This window comes from Pleurodeles waltl, chromosome 5 (genome assembly GCF_031143425.1).
Source record: "Pleurodeles waltl isolate 20211129_DDA chromosome 5, aPleWal1.hap1.20221129, whole genome shotgun sequence".
Classification (NCBI taxonomy): domain Eukaryota; kingdom Metazoa; phylum Chordata; class Amphibia; order Caudata; family Salamandridae; genus Pleurodeles; species Pleurodeles waltl.
Window position 1 is genome coordinate 1,674,139,220 of NC_090444.1, and position 9,393 is coordinate 1,674,148,612.

The following is a 9,393-nucleotide window of genomic DNA, read 5'->3' on the forward strand; positions in this document are numbered from 1 at the left end:
GTGTCTAACCTGTTACACATAAAATCAATTATTGTTTCGACTGAAGCCCGGCTTTGTTGCATGACAAGCACAGAGCCTTCACATCAACTGAGTCTGACTGTGCCTCTAAGGAAGGCCAACCACATCAGGTATCTCTGACCCAGCCTCAATCATCTGCTGAGCCTGGCGGGAGTCAAAGTGCAGTTTGGACTGGCGACCGTCAGACTTGCCCATCATGACAGGGTCTGTACAGCATGAGAAGGCTCAACTCGAGGAAGGTGTTAGCTAGTAAAGTGCAAAGTGGATAGTACGCGACCTGCAGCAGCCCTATAATCAAAGTTCAGCATGAGTATTGAACAGGTGTGAAAAGGACTGGGTTCCGCCTCGCTCCCACGTGGAACTTTGATGTGAGGGTGCATGAGCAGACCCATGCCCCCAGGAGGAGAACAGTACACTAGGCCGCACAATATCCCAAGTACTAGGGCAAGCCCACTGTCGTTCCTGGCTCACCCCGCACTTTTCAGGAATCAGCCCCCTTGCAGGCCGAGGCCTGGTCTGCCATGTAGTAATTTGGACCGGTTCATTCCTTGGAGCCCAGCACTGTTGGCAAGAAAAGGCTGTGGAGGCACGTAGCCCCACAAATCACAATATGGCAGAGGTAGTGGCCACGTATCAAGAAGGCCGGATCTCGCCTATCCTTTATGTGTATGCCAGGAGGGAATGGCATGGACAGACCCCTACCCTAACTGCAAACTGGGCTGCCAGATATACCCAGAGCTAAGGCAAGTCAATTGTAGTGCCCGGGCCGCAACCTTCAGGGATCGGGCCCACTTCTGAGAGGGCCAAGCTCGAGAAGGAATGTGGGCTTGTCAGTTCCCTATGGCACAGTGCTGATGGCGAGGAAAGGCCACGGGGCAAGTGTAAGGCCACCGCAATCCAACTGCACTCATTGTGAATGTGCGGCCTCTTCCAGTGGTCCCGGAGAGGCATGCGGTACCCGCCAAAGAAGAGGACCCCACAGTCCATTCCCTGCAGTCAGCACACTTCAGCCACTCCTCCCTCTGGGATCCAATGAGTGTTGGCCACCACTGCCGCCCCCCTGCTGCAGTTACTGACGATGACCGACAGCAGTCGCAGACTGCTTTGGTTCAAGAACGCCACCGATGGGTCTTCACACCCACAAAGAAGGCCTCATGCGGGACCAGGACGCTGGCTCCATCTGCCAACTGCAGGATTCTCACTCACCAGACTGCTCAGAAACTCTGTCGAATGACTGCCCCACACCACAAAACACCACAAAGCCAGCAAAAGGAGAGTAGACTCCAACAAGAGTCTTAGACACCGCAGATGAGGCAGGATGATGTAAGATATTATCCCTGGACTGCAAGAGCCTCACAAGAGTGCAGCCATATTGTGCGCCAGCTCTCTGGTGCGCCCTTGAGGGCTTGCAATTGGTTGACACCTGGCATATACAACATGAAGGCGATAAAGATTACACATTTTATTCTCATATCCACAGGTCTCATTCACAAATTGACTATATATTCCTCTTCCATAGTGTAAATTCCTGGGTGGCACAAGGGTTTGGTCTGGCCATGCCCTAGTCACACTTATACTGGTAACCCCTTAAACAACTCCCTGTTGAACATGGAAAATGAATGAAAAACCTTTCGAGGCCACACCTTAAGGGACAATGTAAAAGAAGCAGTAGCAAACGACTTTAAGGAGACTGAGGGAACCTCTTGGGCAGTGTTCTGGGACAACAGAAAGGCACTGATTAGAGGTGAAGTCATTAGCTATACCATTACCTTCCTCTGGGTGGCTAGATCCAGGAGACTCGAGCTTGAGGCAGACATACCGAAGCTAGAGCATGAATTTAAATGCACCTGTAGCAAACAGACACAAAGAGCCCTATTTACAGCCCGTGGGGAATTAGAAGCGTGCTGACTAAGGATGATTCTCATAAACGTCTGGAAACAAAGCAGCTATACTATGAGCGACAAGACAGGGCTGTCAGGCTCTTGGCCTCTAAAATATGGATACAGAGGTCCAGAAACCATATACCCTCTATAAAAGAAGAGGTGAGACAGCTGCACATGACAGAACAGTGAATCATGACAGCATTTTCAGCCTTCTATGCAGCTTTGTATAGTGGTGAAGTGCAAAATGAAACCCTCCAAGAAACATATCTTTCCTCTGCTCATTTTCCAGAAATTTTGATCACACATCAGGAAGAGTTAGATCAACCAGTATCGGAAAAAGACATAAAATAGGCTATAAAACAGCTCTCCAATAACAAGGCAACGGGTCCAGAAGGATTGCAAAACACTTTTTACAAAGTTTTATTAGGCCTTCTGACCCTTTATCTGTCCAATATCTTTCATTCCTTCCTGAATACCCACAATGTCACAGCTGCAGTGTTTGAGGCACTGCTTATAATTATTGCTAAATGGGGAAAAGACCCACAAAGTGAGGGTCTTACAGTCCAATAGCTCTCCTTAATAGTGATTTGTAAATCTACATAAAAATCTTAATAAATAGGCTGAGGGGGTGTAGACAACCCAGATATCTCCATACCAGTCGACATTTATCAGAGATCATCACACAGAAGACAACATCAGATTAGCTCTCAACATAACTGATAAGGTTACCGTAATTAATACGCAAGTCTTCCTCTCGCTTGACACAGAGAAGGTGTTTGATCGTGTTCACAGATACAACTTAAGACAAGGCTACACTTGGGCCTCAGATGCATGCCCTCATGTGGGGAACCATGTGAACCCATCTACTAGAATCTAAATACAATGAAGGCTCTACGACCAGCTTGACTTTGCCCGGGGGGGATGCGTCAGGGCTGCCCTATTTCCCCCACCATACTTGCGCTGATGCCAGAACCGTTGTTCGAGCATATCCAGGCTAATCCGGTGATCACCGGTTTGGAGACAAGAGATGGGCAGGTGGAGATGGCACTCTTGGCCAGTGACATTTTGTGTTTCCTCCCTGATCCAGCCACCTCACTCCTGGCATTAATGGAGGAGTTGGAACTGTTCCAGCGGGTGGCTGGTTTTAAGATGAATCAACATACATATGAGGCAATCAGACTGGCAAGGAATAAAGAGGAAAGCGAAAAGATTCTCTCCATCACTTACAAATAGCCTCAACAGGAATCAGTTACTTGGGGGGGACCAACCCTCCCAGCATTGACAAAGTATTCCTGCGCAGTGTACCGCCCCTTCTTGATATTCTGTTCAAAGACCTCTATTGGTGGGGTAGGTTAGAGATCTCTTTGTTGGATTTAATGGATTAAAATGATCTTCGTACCACACCTGCCCTACCTCTTTGGTGTTTGCCAGTGTGGATACCCTCTGAAGTCCTGAAAACCTTCCAAACAAAAATGTAGGCCTTCATTTGGAACAATAAACCACCCCATATAGCTAGAGCTTTAAGACCTATGACTATATATATCTCCGACCCCACTGTTGGGGAACTCAGATTTCCCACTGGGAATAACAAATAGGGGTACCAATCTTAGGAGCCAAGCGATATACTCTATCTTGACCACCTATATTCTTATGAGACCCTCAAGGGGAGAGACCAATGCACTACTGATTTCAATTTGAGACCCAAAGATCCATATCGTGTCACACAGCTCCTACACTGTGAACACTGCCTGGGTTGAGGGAGATCGAGGCAAGAGCGACGATGGGGGTGGAAAACATGTTTGCAGTGGGGGATACCCACAAGGCACTTTATTGTCTCTAGCAATCCCTATATAGATCCATCTACACCTATATTCATATGTGGTGGGGTTGCTCAGAAACACAGCCATTCTGGGACCAGGTTCTCGACCTTATCAAAGGAATCACAAACATTGACTTATTAAAACAGTCACAAAATAGCATTGCTGGCCTATACGGAGGCTGAAGTAGTACACCCCCTTTCCCGGGCTGAAGACACATTAATACCTTTACTTTTATTGCCAGCCCGGTTAGTAGAAGCCCAGAACTGACAGAACACTACTCAACCAATGACAGATCAGTGGTGCAGAAAGGTGTGGACGATTCATGCCAAGGAACGCCTTACAGTCACCATAAGGGACACTTTGCCGAAATTCGAAACGGTACGTACCCGAATCCACATGTACCTCAAGAGGGATAGGAGTGTACCAAACACTCAGAGCTGGTGAGAATGGCAGGTATTGAGGAACAGGGAACATACACTCTGACAGACTCAGTCTGGGGAATTGTGCATTGTGGGGGTGTGGCCCAGTTTCCCACAGTTTGTTAACTTCTCTGTGCGCTCCAGAACATAACTGAACATCCGATGTGTGGCTATACATGTACTGTAAGGACCACCACAAAATGTTTATATAAAAGTTGTTAAAAATGACTTTTTCCTACTCATTCCCATTATTTTTCTTCTAAGGTAACAGTTTCTTTGGGAAAATACTGATAGATCCATACAAATTACCCCATGAGAATTCAGAATTCTGTCTGCTTATCATAAATGTTTAGCTTTACAGGATCACCCATAGGATTCACACCTGTTTTCACCACAACTTGCAAGTAGGTTGAAACCTCAAACATTAAGAAAAATGGGCTACCCTTTTAAAAAATGGAAATCAGAACAACAAGAATGTTTTTGATACAACCCTTCTGGACCCAGAAAGCTGGGAAGATGATGGATGACCCTAGTTCAGCAAACTATTTGTTGATGACAATTTTATAAAACAAATATATTCCTTTCCTGCACAGCACCACAAAAACATAATGTTAGAAATGGGGTTTTTGGTTGGCAGTTAGGTTGCCCTCTGTCCAAGCAAGAACCCTCACTCTAGTCAGGGTAAGTCACACACAATCCAAAATCAGCCTGTGCTCACCCTCCGGTAGCTTGGCACGAGCAGTCAGGCTTAACTTAGAAGGCAATGTGTAAAGCATTTGTGCAATAAATCATACAACACCATAGCATAACACCACAAAAATACACCACACAGTATTTAGAAAAATATATAATATTTATCTGGGTATCTTCAGGTCAAAACGATCAAAGTTGCAATATGAATTTGTAAAGATATCACTGACAAGTGATATTAAGTGTCTTTAAGTCTTTAAAAAGCAATAAAGTGTCTTTCAAGCACAGAGTACCTGGTTTCTGGTGGGAAATCTCCTCAGAGGGCCACAGGAGAAGAGATGTGTGGAAAAAGGGGTGTGTGCGTCGATTTCCTCTCAGCACACACAGACTTGCGTCGTTCTTTTCCACGCGGGGAAGTCGGGCGTCGTTTTCCGGCGCGCAGACAGTCTCTTTTTGTGGATCGCGGGGATTACCAGATGTCCCGGGTCTGTGCGTGGATTCTCCTGCTTATTTTCCGGCTGCGCGTCGTTCTGCGGGGCTGCGCGTCGAAGTTTCGATCTCACGGTAGGCGTCGCGTCGATTTCTCCTTGGAAGTCGGGCGGCGTTGTCCTTGCGAGGCCGTGCGTCGAAATTTTGGTCTCACGGCAGGCGTCGCGTCGATTTCTCCTTGGAAGTCGGGCGGCGTTGTCCTTGCGAGGCCGTGCGTCAAAGTTTCGCACTCACGGTAGGCGTCGCGTCGATTTCTCCTGGAAAATCGGGCGGCTTTGTCCTTGCGAGGTTGTGCGTCGAAGTCTCGATCGTCCCGAGGGCGTCGCGTCGATCAGCGTCGGTGTGCGGCGTTTTTCTCGCCGCGAAACAAGCTGTGCGTCGAAATTTTCGGCGCACGGAGCGTCCAAGTGAAAGGAAGAAGTCTTTTTGGTCCTGAGACTTCAAGGAACAGGAGGCAAGCTCTATCCAAGCCCTTGGAGAGCACTTTCACAGCCAGACAAGAGTTCAGCAAGGCAGCAGGGCAACAGCAAGACAGCAGTCCTTTGTAGAAAGCAGACAGGTGAGTCCTTTGAGCAGCCAGGCAGTTCTTCTTGGCAGGATGTAGTTTCTGGTTCAGGTTTCTTCTCCAGCAAGTGTCTGATGAGGTAGGGCAGAGGCCCTGTTTTATACTAAGTTGTGCCTTTGAAGTGGGGGTGACTTCAAAGAGTCTCTAAGAAATGCACCAAGTTCCCTTTCAGCTCAATCCTGTCTGCCAGAGTCCCAGTAGGGGGTGTGGCAGTCCTTTGTGTGAGGGCAGGCCCTCCACCCTCCCAGCCCAGGAAGACCCATTCAAAATGCAGATGTATGCAAGTGAGGCTGAGTACCCTGTGTTTGGGGTGTGTCTGAGTGAATGCACAAGGAGCTGTCAACTAAACCTAGCCAGACGTGGATTGAAGGGCACAACAAGATTTTAGTGCAAAGAAATGCTCACTTTCTAAAAGTGGCATTTCTAGAATAGTAATATTAAATCCGACTTCACCAGTCAGCAGGATTTTGTATTACCATTCTGGCCATACTAAATATGACCTTCCTGCTCCTTTCAGATCAGCAGCTGCCACTTCAACAGTGTATGAGGGCAGCCCCAATGTTAGCCTATGAAAGGAGCAGGCCTCACAGTAGTGTAAAAACGAATTTAGGAGTTTCACACTACCAGGACATATAACTACACAGGTACATGTCCTGCCTTTTACCTACACCGCACCCTGCTCTAGGGGTTACCTAGGGCACACATTAGGGATGACTTATATGTAGTAAAAGGGGAGTTCTAGGCTTGGCAAGTACTTTTAAATGCCAAGTCGAAGTGGCAGTGAAACTGCACACACAGGCCTTGCAATGGCAGGCCTGAGACAGGGTTAAGGGGCTACTGAAGTGGGTGGCACAACCAGTGCTGCAGGCCCACTAGTAGCATTTAATCTACCTGCCCTAGGCACATGTAGTGCACTCTACCAGGGACTTACAAGTAAATTAAATAGTCAATCATGGATAAACCAATCAGTAGTACAATTTACCCAGAGAGCATATGCACTTTAGCACTGGTTAGCAGTGGTAAAGTGCCCAGAGGTCAAAAGCCAACAACAACAGGTCAGAAAAAATAGGAGGAAGGAGGCAAAAAGTTTGGGGATGTCCCCGTCAAAAAGCCAGGTCCAACATGACCCCCTACCAGCCTAAAGCCAGGGGAGAACAATCACTATCCTGATGTACTTCCCTGTTTGAGGCGACAGAACAAGGACCCAGGCCCACAACAGCAGGGGCATGCTCCAGTTCTTCGCCTTCCTGACTCCAATTGGATCACTCTGTCCATACTCTCAGGGCCCACTAAGCCAACCCATGGGGAACCTTTCTCCTTACCTGCGGATCCCATCTGTGCAGCACCTAACCTTACTTTGCTCACAGATGTATCCCAGGAGCCGGATAGTACCACCATGACCAACACAGTGGTGTTGCCCACTCTACCCCTGGGGTGTGACACTTGTCCCCTCCCCAGGGATAACTCTGTCCACCCGGACAGCAAGCCACAGTGATTACTGACAGCTGCCAGGGATGAGAGCCAGGCCCCAGGCCTCTCAAAGCTCTCCAACCACTGTGGCTGTGGAGAGTGTGGGGCGGTAGCCCCAGGTGCTGGGCACCCTTTAACCACTCTCCCTTCCACCAGGTCAGGGATGACAACCTGAACCTGGTCCTCCCCTCTGGGGCTTTGTACCCTCCCTCCTGGAGCGGTACCCCCAGAGTCCAACATGGTCAGGGTGCTTACAGAAGTCACCCTGTACCATTCCTCCACCAGTGCAGGGCTGTTAACCTGCAACTGGCCCTCCAACCTGGGGCCTGTACCTTCAGGTTGGACTAGGGCCCGGGGTGAGGCTTCCCTCCCCCTGCCCTCCCTTCTGGGGTCCAGCACCCTCCAACTAGGAGTGGCCTCCTCAGAAGACAACATGGTAGGGGCACTGTTATCAGTAGCCCCTCCCTCCAGGTCCGGGGGGACACCCTGAACCTGGTCTTCCAGCCCAGGGTCTGTACCCTCAGACTGGATCACTGCCTGGCAAACCAGGACTTCCTGGGAGGCACACCTACCCCCCACCAGGTCAGAGTTTAACCTCTGCACCTGCCCATTCAACTCAGAGTCACCACCCTGAAGTTGAACAATTGCCTGGCACGCCAGGACTTCCTGGAGGGCACACTGACCCTCCACCAGGTCAGAGTTTAACCTCTGCACCTGACCATTCAACTCAGAGTCACCACCCTGAAGTTGAACAATTGCCTGGCACGCCAGGACTTCCTGGAGGGCACACTGACCCTCCACCAGGTCAGAGTTTAACCTCTGAACTTGGCCATTCAACTCAGAGTCATCACCCTGAAGTTGAACAATTGCCTGGCACACCAGGACTTCCTGGAGGGCACACTGACCCTCCACCAGGTCAGAGTTTAACCTCTGAACTGGGCCATTCAACTCAGAGTCACCACCCTGAAGTTAAACAATGGCCTGGCGCACCAGGACTTTCTGGGAGGCACGCCTACCTCCCACCAGGTCAGAGTTTAACCTCTGAGCCTGGTTCCCCAACCCAGGGTCACCACCCTGAGGTTGGGCAATTGCCTGGCACGCCAGGACTTTTTGGGGGGCACACCTACCCCCCACCAGGTCAGAGTTTAACCTCTGAACCTGGTCATCCAACCCAGAGTCAACACCCTGAGGTTGGACAATTGCCTGGCCCAGCAGGGCTTCTTGGGAGGCACACCTACCTCCCACCAGGTCAGAGTTTAACCTCTGAACCTGGGTATCCAACCCAGAGTCACCACCCTGAGGTTGAACAATTGCCTGGCACGCCAGGACTTTCTGGGGGGCACACCTACCCCCCACCAGGTCAGAGTTTAACCTCTGACCCCGGTTATCCAACCCAGAGTCAGCACTCTGAGGTTGGACCACTGCCTGGTACACCAGGACTTTCTGGGGGGCACGCCTACCCCCCAACAGGTCAGAGCTTATCCCCTGAACCTGGTTAGCCAACCCAGAGTCACCACCCTGAGGTTGAACCATTGCCTGGCAGGCCAGGACTTCCAGGGAGGCACACCTACCTCCCGCCAGGTCAGAGTTTAACCTCTGAGCCTGGTTCCCCAACCCAGGGTCACCACCCTGAGGTTGGGCAATTGCCTGGCACGCCAGGACTTTCTGGGGGGCACACCTACCCCCCACCAGGTCAGAGTTTAACCTCTGAACCTGGTCATCCAATCCAGAGTCAACACCCTGAGGTTGGACAATTGCCTGGCACAGCAGGATTTCTTGGGAGGCACATCTACCTCCCACCAGGTCAGAGTTTAACCTCTGAACCTGGGTATCCAACCCAGAGTCACCACCCTGAGGTTGAATCTTTGCCTGGCATGCCAGGACTTCCTGGGGGGCACTCTCACCCCCCACAAGGGACACACCGTCCCCAAGGGCCACACAAGAGTCTGGTTGGCGCAGGTCTCCCGACCTCTGCCCATCCGGCAGAGTCTGGGTTTCCCCCAAACCAGAAACGGTTTCACCTGGGTCATTCCTGGGGG